Source organism: Sinocyclocheilus grahami, unplaced genomic scaffold (genome assembly GCF_001515645.1).
Source record: "Sinocyclocheilus grahami isolate Dianchi unplaced genomic scaffold, SAMN03320097.WGS_v1.1 scaffold433.1, whole genome shotgun sequence".
In the NCBI taxonomy this organism is placed as follows: Eukaryota; Metazoa; Chordata; class Actinopteri; order Cypriniformes; family Cyprinidae; genus Sinocyclocheilus; species Sinocyclocheilus grahami.
The window spans coordinates 303,038-315,490 of NW_015505612.1; the positions used below are offsets into that span (position 1 = coordinate 303,038).

The 12,453-nt window shown below is 37.0% G+C and overlaps 1 pseudogene; it reads left to right on the forward strand.

The window, feature by feature from the left end:
• Window positions 1-12,453, forward strand: part of LOC107551778 (dynein heavy chain 1, axonemal-like) — a 32,876-nt pseudogene that overhangs the window by 1,967 nt on the left and 18,456 nt on the right.

A 12,453-nucleotide genomic window follows, 5' to 3' on the forward strand; every position in this document is an offset into this window, starting at 1 on the left:
TAAATCCTAGTTACGGCAAAAAACAGAGAGATAAATAAACAGTGAGAAAAATTCAAATGATAATAGGATTAAGTATAAATTTACTTTTCAATATAGGTAATTGTCAGAATAAAGACTGTTAAAATTAGATACAAATTTAAATATGAATACCAAAAACACCCAGTAATGATACGTTTTACACACTACCTTTCAAAAAATAGGGGTCAGTAAGATTTTCTTTTCAACAATGACCGTAAAAACATTTATAATGTTACAAATTTGTTTCTATTTTAAAAAAAAAGATGTTCTTTTGAACTTTCTATTCATCATGTGACAGTGAAGACTGGAGTAATGATTGTTGAAAGTTCAGCTTTGCCTTCTTTGGAATAAACTATATGCTAAAATATATTAAACCATTTTTTTTTTTTTATGCAATAATATTTCAGAGTATTACTGTTTTACTGTTGTTTCGATCAAGTAACCGCAGCCTTGGTGAGCATAAGATACTGTTTTAAAGACATTAATGAATCTTACCAACCCCAAACTGTTGAACGGTAGTTTATTTTGTTAGATTTTATTCCTGAATATACAGGGGTTTTACATAAAATATGAATTTTGTGCATCTGCAGACAATATATTGCCTCTTAAAAAAAAAAAAAAAAGATGTTCTTTTGAACTTTCTATTCATCATGTGACAGTGAAGACTGGAGTAATGATTGTTGAAAGTTCAGCTTTGCCTTCTTTGGAATAAACTATATGCTAAAATATATTAAACCATTTTTTTTTTTTATGCAATAATATTTCAGAGTATTACTGTTTTACTGTTGTTTCGATCAAGTAACCGCAGCCTTGGTGAGCATAAGATACTGTTTTAAAGACATTAATGAATCTTACCAACCCCAAACTGTTGAACGGTAGTTTATTTTGTTAGATTTTATTCCTGAATATACAGGGGTTTTACATAAAATATGAATTTTGTGCATCTGCAGACAATATATTGCCTCTTAAAAAAGTTAATTTCAGGTACCGGTGTACAGTAGAGTAAGTATTAGTTTGTTTTTCAATAAATGCATGTCTATACAGGCTACAGGAGTGTGTGAAGGAACTAGAGGAAGAGCTTCATTTGGAGTACATTCGCACTATGAACCAGATGTGCTTTGATAAGGTGGTACAGGAAAACCCAGATGAGTTCCTCCACATCACACTTCCTCGAAAAGAACCCGAGAAAGTTCCTGAGAAAGGTAGAGAGATGGACATCAAAAGAAAGGAGCCTTTCAGACTGTCTGGGATTTAATGTTGATTTATTTTAAGGGCCCACCCACAACTTGCTGTCTCCTTTCCTCCTAGGCCTTGTGTCAGTCCCTGACTATCCTTTTGAAAAGAACCGTGCAGCTTTTGTCTTTAATACTCTGCTCACTAAGCCTGAGGTGATCACTGTGCTGTCTATAGTGAGAGAAGAGTGCAACAGGGTGGCAAAAATGAACCTGTTCCATGTCAGCTTCACAAAGTCACTTAGCTTGGAGGAGTTTGATAACATGCACAGGTATACAAACTGTCACCTGCACACATATACATACAAATGTGCTGCTGTGTCATCATACGCTCTCTGTCTTTCTTCAGGTCCAATTGTTTCTACAAGAGTCATGGTTGAACGCTTTATGCACTGAGATTTCGTCTAGTCTGCATGGAAGTCGTGACTGGTACAATCTGTCTCTGTCCAACTGGCATGTTTACCACGTCTAAACTGTGTCATCTGATGGTGCTGATACGCAGCATTCAGCAGGACTCACTCATGTTCCTGGTGTAGGACTCCCTGGCCAGCTTAGCCCAATTATTGCTCGATGTTTGCCACAATGTCCTACACTGCCCCAGAGATCTGACCTGGGGCCCTGATCTCATAAACAGCCCATACAAGTATGTGAATTCTCATAATCCTGGTTACGGCTTCTTAAATATGCTTATATGATTGTTTGATGTTGCTTTATATTAAATTTATTTTCTTTCAATTATAAAATCTAAATCGGTGGTTCTCAACCAGGGCGTCAGGGCCCACTAGGGGGCCTAGGTGAACTCGCAAGTCTTAATGAATTATTTTAATTACATTTAGTTATATTGATGTACTCATTTTTTTAATGCTAAAAAACATTGATAGCAGCTTCAGATACTCTCCTAGACAAAGAGTAAGTAGCCTTGGAGTCAAAAGTTGAGAAACAAGATCTAAATAAGATCAGTTGAGTGCCATTGTTTTATATTATATGTAACATAGCCAACATTATTTTATTCAGGCCAAAAAAGAAACCCCTTTTCTCAGTGGATTTGGTGCTTGATCAGACTGGTGTTGGTTACAGCACACCTCTAGAGAGCTGTGAGACCTTCGTTCTCAACCTCTTTGATTAAGGAATCCTGTCCACACACAACATACCTCAACTAGACAAGGTTCCCTATCTTATCCCCTGTACATAAATAATTTTTATGAAAAGCTTTCACTAAATCAATGACCATAAATTGGAGGTTGGTAAAAATTCTTATTAAATTATTACAATTATTATAAATTGTTCTGTTTTTATTCCTTCCCATTCTCTCAGCTTGTAATAAAGAACCTGCTCATCATTGGATATGTGTTAGAGTCAGTGGGCTTGTGGGAACCTGAAGTTAAGAATCTGAGGGAGAGCATCAATGTGGCCCTGAAACAGGCCATCATCCCTCTCAGAGCCTACGCTCGTGAATGTGAATGCCACCTTGCGCCCCACAATTCAGATATCAACACTTTTCTAGAGTAAATCACTATATTGTTTGCAAGTGTTTTTATATATATATTTTTTTAATTTTATGAACTGAGAGACCAGTGTACTATACACTGTAATACCCTACAGAGCAAGAATTGTTCTTATATTTTTGTGTCTCGAAGGTTGCACAGTCAGGAGAACCAGACCGTTCAGGAAGTGAAGCAGGAAGTTCTGGAACCCCTGAGGGAGATGGAACTTTTAAATCAGTCCGTCCTTTCTGCTATCATCACCGGTCCCTTAGAGGTCAGCATGGAGGCCATTCGGCAAAGTCTCGCTGATGTAGTGCTGAACCGACTCGCTCTGAGGTTACATCAACAGATGCAGGATGTGAGTCAGTGTTCATCAGGACTAGAAGCATCTTTATCAAGTCTGAATATATCGCTGTTATATAATATTTTGTGTGTGTTTCAGGAATGTAAGGAGTGTAAAGCCATCAGCAAAAAGCTGTCTGAGAAACCCAGCTGCATAGAGCAGAGAGAATGGATGAAACTACTCCCTGAGCAACTCAAAGCACATGAAGTACAGTCACTGTTTTATTATTGCAAAACATGTTAGATTGCCACTTCCATATTAATCACAGTCTGAACTAAATGACTGTATATTATTTATCTACGAATGCTCAGTAAAATGGGCAAAAAAATCCCATAGGCTTATATGGAAGAACCCAAGCCTAGAGACCAGAATATCATAGAGACTTGGAGGTGGGTCTGTTGTAACTGACCTAACAACCGCCAAACTCCCTAGCAACATCTTAGCAACCACCAAGAACACCCAATCAATGACATAGATAATCACTAAAAATCATTAAGAACGTCAAAGAAACTGCATGTAGAAATGCTCCGGCATTAAGGCGTGAACTGTAACGCCTTTACAAAATCTAGTTATTCTATGTGTTTTGCCTTTAATGGGAATGGATAGCAGAGAAGTGACAGAAACGGTGCCACCATGTGGAATATCAGAGCACTGGCAGGGGCGGACAAAGTTCTCAACTCCATTACTTGAGTGAAAGTACAGATACTGCTGGTCAAATATTACTCCATTACAAGTAAAAGTTGTAAAGACAGATTTTTACTTAAGGAAAAGTACAGAAGTACTTGCTTTTAAAAGTACTTAAGTACCAAAAGTAAATTTCCTTTTTTATGTCAATGCAGTTTTATTGTTGTACGTAGTAGTACTTGCAATACTTCTGAAGCAACTTAGAATACATTACACCTGCTGAATACACTGACTAACTTGTAGTATATTTGGAATAAAGAGCTTTTAGAATGTTAAAAACCTATGGGGGAAAAAAACTGGTCAGTGTTCAAAAAATGCTGGGAAATCACTTCATGTAGCCCTACAAGAGTGATTACTGACAAACTGTCTGAAAAAAAAGTTACGTTTTAGAGAAGAAAAAAAATCCCCTACTGACTTTCAAAGCTGCTTCATAGTAACAACTTTCTACTTCGAGGACCTTGATAGAAATGTAGTGGAGAGAAAAGTACAATATTTGTCTTTCAAATGTAGTGAAGTTAAAGTCATAAGTTCCCAGAAAAAATAATACTCAAGTAAAGTACCGATACTCAAAAAGTGTACAAACAGATCCGGCATGATGCAGCTGACACAGAACAGCATACGCTGTTTACATCCAGCTGATACTCTCCAAAATGGCGCTACAGGGTGATGCGGAGGAGACGAATTGTTGAATAAAGTCTTTTTTTTTTTTCTTTTGTGCAAAAAGGTATTCTCGTTGCTTTGTAAAATTACGGTTGAACCCCTGATGTCACATGGATTATTTTACAGATCTCCTTGCTACTTCTCTGGACTTGGGAACATTTTAGTTGTATTGCTGTCTATGCAAGGTCAGACAGCTCTCAGATTCCATCAAAAATACCTTAATTTGTGTTCCGAAGATGAGCGAAGGTCTTACGGGTTTGAAACGACATGAGGGTGAGTAATTAATGACAGAATTTGCATTTTTGGGTGAACTATCCCTTGAAGAGGGAAAATCCTGATATGAATGAGGTTTGATGATTCACAATATTTGTATGCGTGTTTGCACTGCAGTGTTCTTTTAAAAGTTTTTGAACTTTTTTTCTGCAGTTTAATCTCTTATTTAAGCACCACAGATACAAAACCATCTGCTGCTAAACTGATTGAAAGTGACGTGACATGTGGCCAAGTATGGTGACCCATACTCAGAGCTCTGCATTTATCCCATCCAAAGTGCACACACACAGCAGTGAACACACTCGCACACACCATGAACTGCACTGTACATTCACTCCCCCCACCTACAATCCCTGCCGGTACGAGACTCAAACCCACAACCTTTGAGTTACGAGTCCGATTCTCTAACCATTAGGCCACGATTGTATGATTTATGTCAGTGTACCAAAATTCCTTCAGGACGACCTCGAGCTCTTCAATGGCATTGTGTCCGACCTCTTCCCCAAGATCCGTGAAGAGCCAATAGACTATGGCACCCTAGAAGAGTCCATCAGGAATGTCTGTGCAACCAAGTGCCTTAAAGATGTTGATGGTGAGTGCCGTAGAATTATATAATTTTTAAGAGAACAGAAAAAAACAATACCAAATAATCTTTCTTACCAAAATGATTGTGGAATTATCATTAGCTTTATCATTGTTTATTTGCTCCAATGCTGTATTTTGAAGGAAAAAAAAGTGAATTCAAATGCTAAAATTTATTATTTAGGAAATGTATTTTTAGTGTTTATTTTCTTGTCTTGCAGGCTTTATAACCAAGTGTATTCAGTTGTATGAGACCACTGTAGGCAGACATGTCTAATGTTGGTAGGACCATCAGGCTCTGGGAAAACTAAGGTTAGCTTCACTAGTACACAAACCAGTGCACAAATGAACAAGCTGCAACAAATAAAATCCAAATTCTGATTTTGGAATTTGCTTTTCTCTCACTCAATACTTATAGTGTTATGAAGTCCTGGGAGCAGCAATGACGGCCCTGAAAGGCCGACTCTCAGTTAGTGGAGGAGTATATGAGACTGTACAGACCTATGTGCTTAATCCAAAATCCATCACTATGGGGCAGCTTTATGAAGAATTTGACCAGCTTACTCATGAGTGGTGAGTGCACACTGGATTTTTTTGTATTAACAATACTATTCAGGTTGACGTAGCTGATACCCCTCTGGGCAGCGCTCCAGTTGCGCTTTGAGTGACTTGAGTTTAAGTTCCCGGACCTTTCCTGGTTATGCACCACCCCCACTGGCCCCCCCAGACTCTCTCTCATGACAGTTCTAGGCTGCGTTTCTCAAAAGCATCATAAACTAAATTGATCGTAGAGACTTGTGCTATGATGCTACAATCTATTTAGGATTACGATGCTTTTGGGAAACGCAGACCTATAATATCCAATCTTAAAGGGATAGTTCACCCAAAAATTTAAATTACACATGATTTACTCACCCTCAAGCCATCCTAGGTGTATATGGCTTTCTTCTTTCAGACGAATACAAAAGTTATATTAAAAAATGTCCTGGCTCTTTCAAGCTTTATAATGGCAGTGAAAGCTTGGAAGAGTCAGGACATTTTTTTTATATAACTTAGATTGTATTTGTCTGAAAGAAGAAAGTCATATACTCATAGGATGACTTGAGGGTGAGTAAATCATGGGGTAATTTTCATTTTTGGGTGAACTTTCCCTTTAATAAAGGGAAACATTTCTTAAAAAGAAATATTGAGAAAAAAAAACAATACTTTACAGGTTGTTAAAAGTAACCCACACTGTTCAATTACAGGATAGATGATATACTGTCTTGTCTCATTCGGGATGGAGCTGCCTCTATGGACCAGGAGAAGAAGTGGTACATGTTTGATGGACCTGTGGATGCTGTATGGATCGAGAACATGAACACGGTTCTGGATGACAACAAGAAACTGTGTCTAAGTTCTGGAGAGATCATCAAACTCTCTGACATATGATAATTTCTGTTAATGGCCACTATTTGCCTCTCTGTGTTGTACCTCCTTTGTGTAACTATAATAATTTTCTGTGTTTTTCTGACAATGTTTTGGCCCTCGGGTGATGACTATGATGTTTGATGTGCAGGATTTGGCAGTGGCATCTCCTGCCATGGTTTCTCGCTGTGGCATGGTGTATCTTGAGCCCAGTATTCTGGGTCTGATTCCATTCACAGAATGTTGGCTCCGCACCATTCCTGACACGTTTCAGCTCTACACAGATCAACTCAACTCTATCTTCCCAAGATTCTTACAGGTGATTGGTCCTGTAGTGTTTTACATATTTTTATTTTTAAATATAAATTGAATTAAGTGGTCTATAGCCTGTGTCTGTTGATCAAAATCTGGTGATCAAATAAAAGTAAACATAATGTAAGTTATGTGGTTCATTGTCTAGCAAGGTTTTGAGGTGTGTTGCCTCAGGACTCCATCAAATTTGTCAGAAAATCAGTGAAGGAGGTGATCTCCTCCATGGACAGCAATCTTGCCTGCTTTCTGCTCAAACTGCTGGACTGTTTCATTCAGCCCTTCATCCCACGAGAGGTCAGAGAACTTTTTAGTATTACAGTGGTTAAACTAATCTATTCATGGTTAAACTGAATTTTGTGTGTGTGTGTGTGTGTGTGTGTGTGTGTGTGTGTGTGTGTTTAAAAAGTTGGGTTGATCTGTTTTTTTTAAAGAAATTAATGCTTTTATTCAACAAAGATGCATTAAAGTGAGCAAAAGCGACAGAAAGGTTTCTATTTCACATAAATTATGTTGTTTTGGTCATTCTGTTAATCAAAGAGTCCATGGTTTCCACAAACATATTAAGCAGCATTCCTGAATGATAGTGCACAAAAATACTTTGTACAAACTCTGATTCATCCTCGGTGTTTAACAGGCACCTTAAAAAACATTGTTGACATAAACTTTGCGTGTGCCATGGGCCCTCCTGGTGGCGGCAGGAACCCCATCACTCAACGCTTCACACGCCACTTCAACTTCCTGTCCTTCACTGAAATGGAGGACATCAGCAAGAAGAAGATCTTTTCCACCATCCTGGGGAGCTGGATGGGTGAGTGACAGTCATCATGTGGGCATCTAGATATGAATGTATTTCAATGTGGGTTTTCAACAGGAAACATCTGTCATAAGCTTTGGTAACATTTTAAATGATGTTATTGATGTTTTGATTTGTTTATTTTATTTATTTTTTTTACAGATGGAAATATGAGTAAAAAGGACCCAGGCAGTAAGCTTGACACAGGGAGAGAAACAAAAAGATAGACAGAGAGAATGAAGAGAGAGATAAATCACTAAATGTCAAATTTCTTATTGAGATTTATATATATTTTAATATAAGTTACTAATGTATTTCTGGAATGAGTCAAAGTTTAATGTCAACATTGAGCTTATATTGATGTACTGTATATGTCACACTCGCAAAATGGATTTTCTCACACAAGCTCATTTTGTATCTGTGATTTCTAGAGAAAATTCCAGAAATTAAACCGTTCAATGAGCCACTAGTGGATACAACCATCAGGGTGTACGCCACTATTACCTCTGCTCTTCTACCCACACCTGCTAAATCCCACTATACGTTCAACCTGAGGGACCTCTCAAAAGTCTTCCAGGGCATCCTGATGGCAGAGGCTGGGAAAATAGAGGTACCATCATTAAAGTCTTTTTTTTAGATATTTCATGTTTTATCTATTCAAATCTTCATAAAATCTTTTGTGTCATCTCTGTTTACTCAGAATAAAATACAGCTATTGCAGCTTTGGTATCATGAGAGCTGCAGGGTGTTCCAGCATCGACTGGTCAGTGATGAGGACAGGAAGTGGTTTGACCAACTCCTCCACACTCACATACAGGAGTTTGGGTGCAAGATTGAGATTGTTCCATACCAGCCAGTCTTATATGGGGACTTCATGTTCCCTGGGGTTGTCAACGTCTACCGGCTGATTGAAGATAGAGAAAAAGTAAATTGGGCTTATTCTGCCTTCACTGTAAAATCTAATTAGTTGGGCTTACTTAAAAAAAGCAGTGAAAAAGTAAAGTGAAATAGGAATAGTATGTTGTACTGACAAATGCTTAGTTAGTATAGTTTACTTACACAAGAGTTCTAGTAACTAAAAAAGAACTGTAGGGGGTACTTGATCCTTTCATTTAGGTTTACTCATGACTTAGTATAGCTACTCACTGACTCCCAGAGTGCATTGCGGCATGAATAAATTATGCAGTTGCTTCGTTTTACAGTTGTTGATTTTATTTGCCAATTTTATTTGCTTTCTTGTGTCAGAAGTAGCACAACAAAAAGAGCGAATAAAATGGTTATTGTTACAGTTAATATAAATAAATGAAATTGAATTGTTACCATTGTTGCTGTTCAATTGCTGAATGTTTAAGTCTGTGTGTGACTTCAGCATATTGCCACACACTGTTTAAGGATTATATGAACCCAATTTTAAACTTCTTAAGATATTTATGAAAAATAAACTTTGCAAAAGTTAAATGACTAACAGAAGCACAATAAAATAATAACACATGAATTTAATTAGAAGATAAATCACTATCTAAAAACAACCTATATAATACTTTTCTTCCCTTGAAGCCAAATTACTCTGCCTTCACAATGCATTGCTGTATTAACAGAAAGATCATTATAGTAACATAAACAAAGTTCCAAGTGCCCAACCAAAGGGAATGCTAATCACTATAATGGTGCATAAAAAAAATCAAAGATATTTGAGGAAAATCAACATGAATTGAATATGAAGTTAGCTTATGTGATGTTCTCGCAAATATTTCAGTTGTATTGAAAATTCAACATTCATGATGACTGGGAAACGAGTGAATGCAACTAGTGAAAGATAACTGCTGACATTGAGGAAATGGGTGAAAAGTCTATTAAGACTCATTTTCTTTTCTTCTTCTTCTATCGTTCTGTTGCACATTAGCAACATATTAGTGCACTGCTGCCTCTCACTGCTTTATTAATGTCATTGGTTCCTTTGTGGCTACTTGAATATTTTAAGTAAGTGTCACTCAAAACAGTAAGTCAATTGTTTTATTTGCCTTGAACGTAGCTGTAACTTAATAAAATCTAGTAAGTATAACAACAAAGTAAAGATTACTAATTAAATCTAAGTAAGGTAAACTATTGGATTTTACAGTTTTGTATTGATTTGGTTACATGCTTGCTTCACATATCAGTGATACCTCAAATTGTGCGGATATTACATTTCTGAAAGATCAGAGCAGTGTTATTTTATTTTAGGTGATATACTATTAGAGTTTTTGTTGATAGTTTGAATTAGATTTTATTTGTGTTTTCTGTTTTCATTAAAATTTTAAAGGTTTTGATTTTTTTTTTTTCATTTTTATTATTATTATAATTTTGTTTAGATGTGTCTATATAGTGTTTTTTTTGTTTTGCTTTAATTTTAGGTTCTTTACTGTAACTGTTTTAGAACTTTAAACAAAAATTTGAAATGTTGCCTTGCCAGCTAGCTGAAATAAAATAAGTAGATTTTTTGATATATACAGTATAATTAATTTCAGTTCATGTTTATTTTATTTCAAGTCATTTTCTTTTAAAGATAATAACCCTGGATCAGGCTTTTGTGTGGGCAGCCACTCTTTGTTAAAATGTAGCCTCTTTATTTTTTTGCCATATTGCTTGCTTTGGCAAGTATTTAGCAGCACACAATTGGTTTTTTAAATCAAAGTTTTTTTTTTTAAGTTTTGTTCTGTATCCGCTAATACAGCTGGCCCGTGTAATGGAGGAGTACATGGATGATTATAACCAGACCAGCACCACTAAGATGAAGCTGGTGTCGTATCAGCCGTATCCTGCGCCAGCCCCTGGGGAAAGCTTTGCTGTTAGGAGTTGGTGGCAGTGGACGCCAGTCCCTTACCAGGCTTGCCACACACATGTGAGAGCGGAAGAGTTATCATGCAGAACCCATAAAATATAATTAGCATCACTAATGAGAGTCAGTTGAATAAGGCTTTATTTGATCAAAACCAGTAGTTATACTGACCCACCGAATTGAAACTGTATTTAAACCTTAACATTTTTGACATCAATACTTTTGTTAAAGTGATTCTTGCCTGTAAACGTTTTGATCTGCCACCCATGTAGAACTGAAAATAATTATTATGTCATGCCTGGAACACATATGCCAGCAACGTTCAATATCAATACCAGCTAGTTGAACACATCTAATAAGCTGTGACATATAATACAAATACATAATTTTACAATAGACACAATATTTATACACAAAGAAATCTAGATTTTTTTTTTCAAAGTTATTGCTAGAATGTGTTTAATGGGGCAACATTTGAAAGTAGACACTAGCCAGATATTAAACTTTAGTTATTACGTTTGATCATTGACTCAAAGATGTCTCTATACATGGCCACCCACAAAGAAATGATTACAGTCTGACTCCTGACATTATATCCCAGCATCATATTGAACATTAAGTCATTCATTCATATGTCCATTTGGAAACCGTCCATAAGTGATACAACAAATTAAAGACCTCATCTTTGGCTTCATTGCTGAACACAGATTTTCTGATTGTGACTGTCCTTATTTGTCAGGGCTGCATATGAGTGCTTCCAGACTGAACTCTCCAAGAACTATGGACTTCTAGAGTGGAAAGAGGACATCAAAAGCATCATGCTAAAGGCTGGTTTGAGGAATGTGCAAATCACGTTCCCGTTTGTGGATACACAGGTGAGATCACAGATTATGAACATTTTCACATTATTTACTAGATTTTAAATATTCTGATTTTTTAAAAAGATGTCGCTGTACTTCTCGTCCAGTGTGCGACCGCCTTTACACTCACTAAGGTTGTTTTTATTTGATCAAAAAAACAGCAAACATGGTAATATTGTCAAATATTGTTACAATTTAAAATAACTGGTTTCCATTTGAATGTATTTTTAAAATGTAATTTATTCCTGTGATGGCAAAGCTGAATTTTCAGCAGCCTTTTCTCCAGTCCTCAGTTTCACATGATCCTTTAGAAATGTTCCTACGTTCCAAAAAGATTTATCTGCAAGAAAATCACTCGACACTATTGGCAAACACACAACAGCTTGTTGTCCAAGTCTTTAACACATTTCTTCTGTCTTACCTGCTGGTTTTCAGATTAAGAATGAATCTTTCCTGGAGGATGTGAATAACATCCTGAACTCAGGCGATGTGCCAAATCTTTATACTTCTGAGGAGCTGGAACGTATCCTGACTGCCATAAAACCTGTGGTTCAGGACATGGCCCAGCAGCCCACAAAAGCTAACCTCATGGCAGCCTATGTCAAGAGAGTCCGCAGCAACATCCACACTGTTCTCTGCATGAGGTTTACTTTTGATATTAATACATGTATTGGTGTTTCACTGCTACAGGTACACTATACAAAAACGGTTCAATTCCGAGTTTTAGTGTAGAACTAGATTTTTTTTGTCTGTTGTCTCATTTGTTAGAAATATATCCCATGATATTTCAGCTTGGCGCATACAGTAAACCGGTTCTTGCATCTCAAGACCTCTGTTCTCTGTCTCCATCTACAGTCCAGTAGGGGAAGTGTCCTGGGCTCGCCTTAGGCAGGTCCCCTCACTGGTCAACTGCTGCACCATTGACTGGTTCAGTGCCTGGCTACAGGAGGCACTACAGTCTGTAGCAACATCTTTCCTCAATGAGCT